General features: G+C 38.5%; 1 protein-coding gene across 1 annotated transcript in view; it reads left to right on the top strand.

Annotated features, from left to right (window-relative positions):
* GNAQ (G protein subunit alpha q) overlaps positions 1-9,540 on the top strand; it is a 320,250-nt gene that overhangs the window by 208,381 nt on the left and 102,329 nt on the right. The gene's annotated exons all lie outside the window — the stretch shown is intronic.

Raw genomic sequence — 9,540 nt, 5'->3', positions numbered from 1 at the left:
GAACTAGAAATACCATTTGACCCAGCCATCCCATTACTGGGTATATACCCAAAGGACTATAAATCATGCTGCTATAAAGACACATGCACACATGTGTTTATTGCGGCACTATTCACAATAGCAAAGAGTTGGAACCAACCCAAATGTCCAACAACGATAGACTGGATTAAGAAAATGTAGCACATATACACCATGGAATACTATACAGCCATAAAAAATGATGAGTTCATGTCCTTTGTAGGGACATGGATGAAACTGGAAAACATCATTCTCAGTAAACTATCGCAAGGACAAAAAAACAAACACCACATGTTCTCACTCATAGGTGGGAATTGAACAATGAGAACTCATGGACACAGGAAGGGGAACATCCACCCCAGGGACTGTTGTGGGGTTGGGGGAGGGGGGAGGGACAGCATTAGGAGAGATACCTAATATTAAATGACGAGTTAATGGGTGCAGGAAATCAACATGGCACATGGATACATATGTAACAAACCTGCACATTGTGCACATGTACCCTAAAACCTAAAGTATAATAATAAAAAAAAGTTTTTTTTAAATTTAAAAAATTTAAAAAAATTTTAAAAAAAGAATGGTTTAGTGTCTACACATAGCCAAAGGCAAAGATACGAACTGGACAACCCTAGAAAGCAACAAGAAGTTTTTCCCACTTACCCTGGGGACTTGTCATTAACCTAAAGTGACTGAGTGCCAACTTACCAGTTGCTTACTTTGTACTTTGGAGCCACACTGGTACCACAGGGATTCAGAACTAGCTAAGGGAGTCCCTTTAGGGAACTGGACTGCCCAAGGGAGAGAGGTGCCGCTACTCCTTGGGGAAAGTCTAGCTAGTAGATGATATTTTAAAAAATAAAATAGGCCAGGTGTGGTGGCTCATGCCTGTAATCCCAGCACTTTGGGAGGCTGAGGCAGGTGGATGACTTGAGGTCAGGAGTTCGAGATCAGCCTGGCCAACATGGTGAAACCCCGTCTCTACAAAAAATACAAAAATTAGCCGGGTGTGGTGGTGCATGCCTGTAGTTCCAACTACTTGGGAGCCTGAGGCAGGAGAATCGCTTGAACCTGGGAGGCAGAGGTTGCAGGGAGCCGAGATTGTGCCTTTGCTGTCCAGCCTGGGAGATAGAGTGAGAATCCATCTCAATAAAAAATAAAATAAAAATTTTAAAAAAGTGCCTTTCCTTCAGGCCTGCACTTAGTCTGAGCAGTGTCTTCCTGTGAAATTGAAAAGGCCAACCTGTGAGTGGACGCAGCTTGTGTGTGTCTGGCCAGTGGCCTACAGCTGGAGGTGTAGCTCCTCCCTCTCCTCTTGGATTAGGGCCTTGTGCAGTGAATAATCTGACAACCATACAACGTAACCACACTAACGCAGCTTCCTTCTCTGAGACATCGTAGATTTAAGTGTTCAGATGGACATGTGAATTGCTCCCAGAAGGATTCGCATAGATCCCTGGTATATACACTGGGAAATATGCATTCAGTTAACCTTGATGAGAAGGGGGACAGATGATACTTACTTGTTGTAGATTTGAGTACTACCAAGGTCATGTTTTTAGGGATTTCTTTGGTGCTTTTCTAAATACACAATTTAATGTTAACTTTATGGATGCTGTGGTTTCTCACCTAGATAAAATATTATGCTGCCATACACTTTGACTCCAAGCATTTCCTGCCTCCATCCTCTTCCAAGTGCACCACATCAGTTTGTTCCCACCCTGTAGTGTAGCAGCTCAGCATAGTACATGTAGCTCTGCAGAGCCAGATATCTACTTTGCATCATAACATTCAAACCAGACCACTTTGTGAATAATTGAAGCAAGAACTTTGTTACTGGACATCTGGATTTAAAGAAAAATAAAGTGTCCTTGTAGATGAAACTTAGCCTGGATTTACTTTTTTCATTTTCCAGCTCCTCTCCATTATCAATTAGCAAGCAGAGAGTAAGTCATTTCCAGTACAATGTGTAGAAGAGTTGTATGTGATGGGTACAGTATGGAGAACATTAAAAAAAGTGTTGGAAAAGCCAAAAAAAAAAAAAAAAGTGCTCTAATCTCTCCAACGGATGTCTTTGACCTACATGTGCTATATCCTGAGAGTTACTCAGAGCAGAGGCACCTCAGGTGAGAGGAGCACATGACACTGAGCCATTGGAGGATTCTTCTGCTGGTTAATGCATTATGAGAAGGAGCTGGCGAGGGCAATTACATACAACTAGTTTAGGTCACATGAGACTCTGATAGTCTTAGAAAACTGAAGGGCAGGTATATAGATACATAAAAGTGTTCATGAATACTTATTACCTGCAGCTCATCCATTTTCCTTAAAGATTTTCATTTAAGGGTAAAATTTCACAAAATCATGAACAGTATTTCTGTGATCAGATAAAGATGTATTCTCTATATACCAGTGTCCATTATATCACATGGGCATTTTTACAGGCACAGTAATATTACGGTCAAGATGTTTAGTGATTCTAGCAACAAAACCAAATATTAATACACAGAGTATGTAACAGATAATTCTGTCACATTGAAAGCGTATGTCATCTGGTCCTCAGAATGCTGTCTAGTAGTTTTCCACTGTACTATATTTAACAGAGGCTTTTTATAAATAGTCATACCAATTAATAATTTTTCCACTTCTGGTGGGTGGCCATCATAGATACTAGAACACATTATCAATGATATGAGTGATGATTTTAAATTGCATGGGTGGAAATTGATCCTCCTGATTTTGATGTGGGATACTACTGAATACCCAGTGTAGACTGTCTTTGAAACTGCATATGGTCCTAATTTTTAAAATCATGCACTCCATCATTATAAGTTACTTTGGCTTTTCTTAAAATTCTATATAATGAAAATTTTTAATCCTTTGTGATATAAAACATCTTAATTCTTTTTTAAAAAAATGATTAATCATTTGTGACACATTAATCCAGTGGTCTGGTAGTAAGTTCAGTTTAAGTCACTACTTACTTTTAATGTTTCATAAATAAAAGAAAACCACACAAGATATGTAGTTATAAATGGAAGGAACGTTACTAGCTGTGCTTACTACATCATGATTCTTTTTCAATCTTATTCACCAATTATGCAAAGAGTTTTAATTGAAATTTTGCTAGTAAGTGTCCATCTTCACTGATGTCAGCTGTTCTTTCAAACAAACTGAAAGATGTTGCATTATTCATGTTTAACAAATGGGTTGAAAACTCCACTGAAACTCTTTCTTTAAAGGACTTTTTCTCAAGTTTTACAAGTTCACACATAGATTGTGTGTGTGTGTGTGTGTGTGTGTGTTATAACACCTTAACAGTGGTTTTGACAGCAAAATCATACCACAATGGAAACATACCCAAATATCCATTTTCAAAATGCTTTTTTTGCAGCACAAATTTTCTAGCAATTGCTTTCACACTCATTGTTGAAATGCTCTTTGGCCTTGAAGGGATAGATGAAATATGTTCATACAAAAGTATCTGCCAGATAGGCTGCCACTTCAGCCCCTTGTCATGACAACAACAAAAAAGGTCAGCATATTTGGAAAACTACCATTTTGTAAAAGAAAAACGTGTTTTTAAGTTATCTTTAAGTTATTCAGGTCTTTCAAAACATAAGAAACCATTTATGTTTTAACAAAGATACTTAGTAATGACTCCTTAGAACTCCTGGACACCACACAGGGACATCAGACAAGTCCTGGCGCCATTGTTACTCCGTGCATTAAATACGACAAAACTTACTATCTTTGTCGTCCTCAGATTATACACATAGGTTTTGATATTTTCTCTCTGTGCCCCATGGATGATGTGTGCCCCATACTTCAGATACCAAGGTCTCTACCAGTGTAGACCACTTGGGGGGTCATTAAAAAACCTTGGCCAGGCCAACCACACTGGCTCACACCTGTAATTCCAGCACTTTGAGAGACCAAGACAGAAGGATGACTTGAGCTTGGGAATTCAAGACCAGCCTGGGAATCTAGGGAGATCTTGTCTCAACAACAAAAATTCGGAAATTAGTCAGCCATGGTGGCGCATGCTTGTAGTCCCAGCTACTTGAAAAGCTGAGATGGGAAGATCACCTGAACCCTGGAGATGAAGGCTGTAGTGAGCTATGATCGTGCCCTGTACTCACTTAAGCCTGGGCAAAAGAGTAAGACCCTGTCTCAAAAAAAGAAAAAAAAAATTGGTCATGTCTCAGACCAATTAAATCATAATGTTCAATGGTGGGACCTAGACATCAGAGTCTGTTTTTTTAAGCTCCCCAGGTGATGTTAATGTTCAACCCAGTTTGAGAAGCACTCATCAGCACTTTCCAAACTTTAATGTGCACACAGATCACCTGGGGATATTGTTAACCTGGAGATCCCTATACAGTGGATCTGTGGAGAGGCCTAGAGGTCTGCATTTCTTATAAGCTCTAAGGCGATGCAGAAACTGCTTGTGGGTGGACCACTTTGAATCCAAGAGCTATGTCAGCCCTCCCCTCTGTTCTCTGATTCATTCTCTTGGGCTCTCAAGGCTGTGGGTGGGCCACGAAGCTGCAGCTGTGTCGAGAGGAGCCTCAAGCTGCAGTCATTGCTGCTTCATGTCACAGGGAATTTTATTGTGAACACTAAATAACACTTTTCTCATCTGTAAAAGCAGGATAGTAGTCAGATGTGTCCTTGGCTTTTCCACTTTATTTATTTATTGAAGAAAGCAGGGAACATAGTATGGTTTTGGGCTCCTCATTGCAAGATGAGCTTAACACTACTATGGAGAAACCAGGAATTATTACTTGGCTGCCTCAAAAAATGTTGAATTATAAGGATGTGAAGAAGAACAATAAAAAAGATTATTGATAGCATTGCTGGGAATTTGTTTTTATTTTCAGATCTGTAAGCATTCATACCTTTCATGTAAGAATAAAAACTTTCAAATAAAGTAACACTTAGGACTCTAAGGTGTTACTTATATGTTGGGTTAGTATTCAGCCCCTACTATTGATAACACCATACCTGTGTTAAAATGTCTGAAAAAGTATAATATTATAGCTGCTTCCCTGAGTTCCATGAATGGCCCCAGCAGCTCTTGTCCCACCCCAGGACATCCTGGCCTTTTTGTGATCCAGCACATGAAAGGCTGATGTGAGGCATGACGAGGAAAGTCCAGGGCCTTGCTCTGTTCTGTTTGGCCGGGGCCCATGCCATACCACTGGTTAAATATTTTAATTTCACTTTAGCCATGTTTGAATGTGCAATCACAAGGACAAGGCGTCTCAGCCGTTATCTAATCCAATATTCCAGTTATAGAAGTCAGCCCTTAACATATAAAGGTTAAGAGACTGGTCCTAGACCATAACAGAGGCTCCCCCAGGCTTTCCAACTATTTTCTCTGTCCTGTACTGGTCATTGTATCATCTTTTCCTCAGTCTTGTTAGGTCACATTTCTGGACAAATATATAAGAAGGCAAGACAGCTCAGCCCCATTATAGAAATATTTATTGATCTAACATGAAAATTGTGCTAGACTGCAAGAAATATTAGACAGTCTCTGACCTAAAGTAATTTACTGCATTGTTGGAAATTCTTTATGTACAAAACATGATCAGTTAAATAGCAGTGACAGGCACGATACAGCGTGGTGCCCAACAATTGTGCTGTGAAGTCTGTGAATGGCCCAAAAGAAAAAAGTAATTAGGAAAGGCTTAATTACGGGAGGATGGGTAAGATTCTGGAAAATCTGAGGCCCTACTACACGCACATCCATTTTTACCAGATCTGTAGGTTAACACCTCCTGTGCAGTGTTTACTGGCAACACACTCAGATTGTTTCTGATTAAAATTTTGAATATATTGCTTGAAATTGTCCATTTTTACAAACAAAATTTAATTGCTATATAATTCATCTATCTTAAATCTGCTATTAATGAATAGAAAATAAAGCAGAAGAACATTTTCATGAAATGATAATTAACCCAGGTAAAGGATTCAGAAATTTCTGTCTGTATCTGCAGTGGTTTATCACCTCATACCACCATACCAGCTCTGTTTTCACTGCCCCTTCTTTTTTTTTTTGAGGCAGAGTCTCACTCTGTCGCCCAGGCTGGAGTGCAGTGGCATGATCTCGGCTCACTGCAAGCTCTGCCTCCCGGGTTCACGCTATTCTCCTGCCTCAGCCTCCCGAGTAGCTGGGACTACAGGTGCCTGCCACCATGCCCGGCTAATTTTTTGTATTTTTAGTAGAGATGGGGTTTGTTTTCTTTCTCCTGCCTTAGGTTAAAAGAGATGAATTTCTTCCTCTAACTCATATATTTTTTAACAAGAGATTGGTTTAATAAAAAATGTTGATGCTTTAGAAAGATTGATATTTCTACCAACAAGTAAAGGGAATTTTTAAATATTTAAAATGTATGTAAGTGGTGCCCCTAGAAATGACAGAGAAGAATGAAGCGGTCATTATATACTATCCAGTACACTGCTTGTTTGCAAACACAGAAGAGGTTAGTGAGAGGTTATCTTTCCTCTGAAAGGCAGTTTCTGTATAGGTTCCTCCGAGTGAAGATCAGAATGTTATCAGATGCTGTAGCTCAGATGACACAGTAAAAAGGAAGTAGGGGCTAAATTTAGAAATTACATGAAAGCATTTCAAAAATAGATATATAGCTAAGAACACATAAAAGAGGCAATATGCATTTTTATCTTCTTGAAAAAGCAATGCAAGTTGCTCAGTTTTTTGTTTTTTTTTTTTTTGAGTTATTTAAACATGGATTTGGTTTGATTTCATGACCACTGCTGCATCACCAATCACTTTAGCTTTTCATGGGAAGCTCATCAGAATTCAAGCGGAAGAGCATGCGTGGATATACTATCTGGTAAAGTCTTCATGCACATGTATTTTCATATCTTGGACAAGGTTTTATTCAGGTTGTGGTCTTTGCCTGTTTTAAAAACTCAACATTGAGATGAATGCAATATAATGAAATTCGGCCTTTTCTGGAGAGAGAAAACTTTTCTATGCCACTTTAAGTCAACATGCTTCCAGTTGCAAAACAGTTATGACTATAAAATAGTCACTATAATTATTATATGTAACCCATATCTTGAGAATTTAAAACGGCATTTTCTTAAGATATAAAACTGATAGTGCTACAGCATGTTGGTAAGAACCGTAGAAATGATTGTTTTTGTAACAGATCCCCAAAGATCTTACACCCAAAAGAGTTGTTCTACTGAATACAAAAAAAGGGTTGTGTGAGGACATTTCACTATCATTCCTCCTGAGTCATATCTGAAGTACAAACCAAGGATTGTTTCTGTTTACTGACCCATTAATGTGTGCCTATTACTATACTGTTTTGTATATATTATTACATTTAAACTTTATAATGGTGCTGTGACATAGTTATCATTACCTCATTGGAGGGATAAGGAAATTGAGGCTTGGAGAGATCCCAAAGCAAGTAGATGGGAACATGGTTTGATTAAATGTGTTTGACTGCAAAGCCATAGGCCCTTATCCACTGTGCATATGACCACCCCTGACAACCCAAACCATGTGGTACCATTTGGCACTTAAGGCGTGCCTTAGTTCCCTTGTTTAGACTTGTGTGTGTTGGAACTCGTAACACAAGCATCTAGGGCATAAATTAAAGGGATAATGGGGAAAGAACATTAGAAGATCCCAGGTGCACATTTTTTAATGGATTCTAGCCGGGAAGCTGAGAAAATGCCCACTGGTAGGAGTCAGATTCAACATAATTCTCAGTTCTGTGGAGAGTTCACAAGCTTCCTTATCACACAAAGCACACAACAATGACACCAGCGTTATGGGGAGTTGGGCCTGGGGGTAGGGTGCAAACTCAAATTATTTCAGGGTCAGGCAGGTAATGAGAAGCTGGCCAGGTTCTATTCTTTGCTATAGCATTATTTGTTTTTGCATTATAGAACATAGAATATTTTTCACCTTCATAAAAATGTATGTACTCTCTCATTATTCTCGACAATAGTGGGAAGCTATTGGCAGCCTTCTTAGCTACAGCATGTTGTCCTCTTGGAATATGGGTGCAGTGTTGCTGGGACTTCTAATTTGTCAAGAGAATTAGGACATCTGTTTTTTGAGTGTGTTTTTTGTTTTTGTTGTTTTTAATGCTAAAGCTCTCAATTTTGGATATTGACCCCTTTACAAAATTTTGCTGTGTCAGGTAGATGTGCAGACCGTTGTCTCACATTTAGGCCTCTTATATCTAAGCCAAGTCTTCCCCATGCATAGGTTGATCATAAGTCCTAGTTTGCCTGAGATACTTGTGTTTGCACCTGTTGTCCCAGCCTCCCACCTGTTCAGCATTTATTCCAGTTTTTTTTATTTTTTAATGAAGCATTCTTATTAATAGCTGCATTAAAATAATCCAGGATGTATTTAACAGACATTCACTTTGTATTTCTAGATTCTGCCTTTGCAGTTAAACAGATTTCTCACCTTACACTTGGTTGAGTCTGATATCCCTTCCCAGATGCATTGTTAACGGCATCTCTCTTTCAAAGACAGCATGTGGGCATTCCTGCTAATATGGAGTAAGCTGGGACAAAAGTGACTAGGGACAGCCACACTCTTCCAGTCTGAAAGATGGTGGAGAAGCGTGTGGTGCTGCTGCCTTTACTGTCTGCCTGAATCAGCTAGTCATGCTATTGGTCTGGTGTGTGGGCTGCCAGGTCCACGAAGACACCACACTTCTGTGAGTAGGGTCAGTGGGCAGTTGCTAGGTGTATGTGAAATGTGTGTGGAAAATGATGGCTGAAGCAGTCTTACTGTGGAGGTATGAAAGATTTTGCTTTATCATTTATTGTTTGATATAAATCTGTTTTATTGTTTGATAATGCTTTTATTTTGTAGCAGATCTTTTTGGCCATAAGTTTTTTTTAGAAACTTGAAAATGCGTGTTTAACAAAAAATTAAGTACTGTATTTTTGTTTCTAAAGAAAGTCGATAATGTGTAATTCATATAAAATTATGTATCAATACTTAACATTCACCATTGTAGCCATGAATATAATCAACCACATAAAATACAAAAGACAGAAATCTTCTGCTTCAAGAGTTCGCTATTATTTTCAGAAGACTGTGCCCAAAGATGACATTTTAGCATGTGCAGCGGCAGAGAATGCATTTTTATATCACTCTGTGAAGCATGACTTTTCATTTAGATCAAATGAGTTTCTTTCCGAGTTAATTTAGCTCATTTTTATTCCAGGTTTTCTTATGCATGTACAAAAAAAAAATGAAGCAGTAGCAATTAATCTGTTAATTCTCTTAGCAGAAGAAAAACTTTGCAGGTAATTGATGGTTTGTTTTTTTCTTCATTAATTCATGGAATCAAGATGAAGCTTTTAGAAGTTCATGCTGATAAAGTGAAATATCCAACATGGTTTTGATTGCTACAGTAAATGCTTTTGCTTCTTTAAAAAAATTTTAAAAGTCAGTGTTCAAAGTAATGTATTTTGTGGTAATGATATGAGTATAGTTTTTCATGGAGCATA

The sequence above is a fragment of the Hylobates moloch genome, unplaced genomic scaffold, assembly GCF_009828535.3.
Source record: "Hylobates moloch isolate HMO894 unplaced genomic scaffold, HMol_V3 SCAFFOLD_10, whole genome shotgun sequence".
Taxonomy (NCBI): domain Eukaryota; kingdom Metazoa; phylum Chordata; class Mammalia; order Primates; family Hylobatidae; genus Hylobates; species Hylobates moloch.
This window is presented reverse-complemented; position numbering and strand designations above follow the sequence as displayed.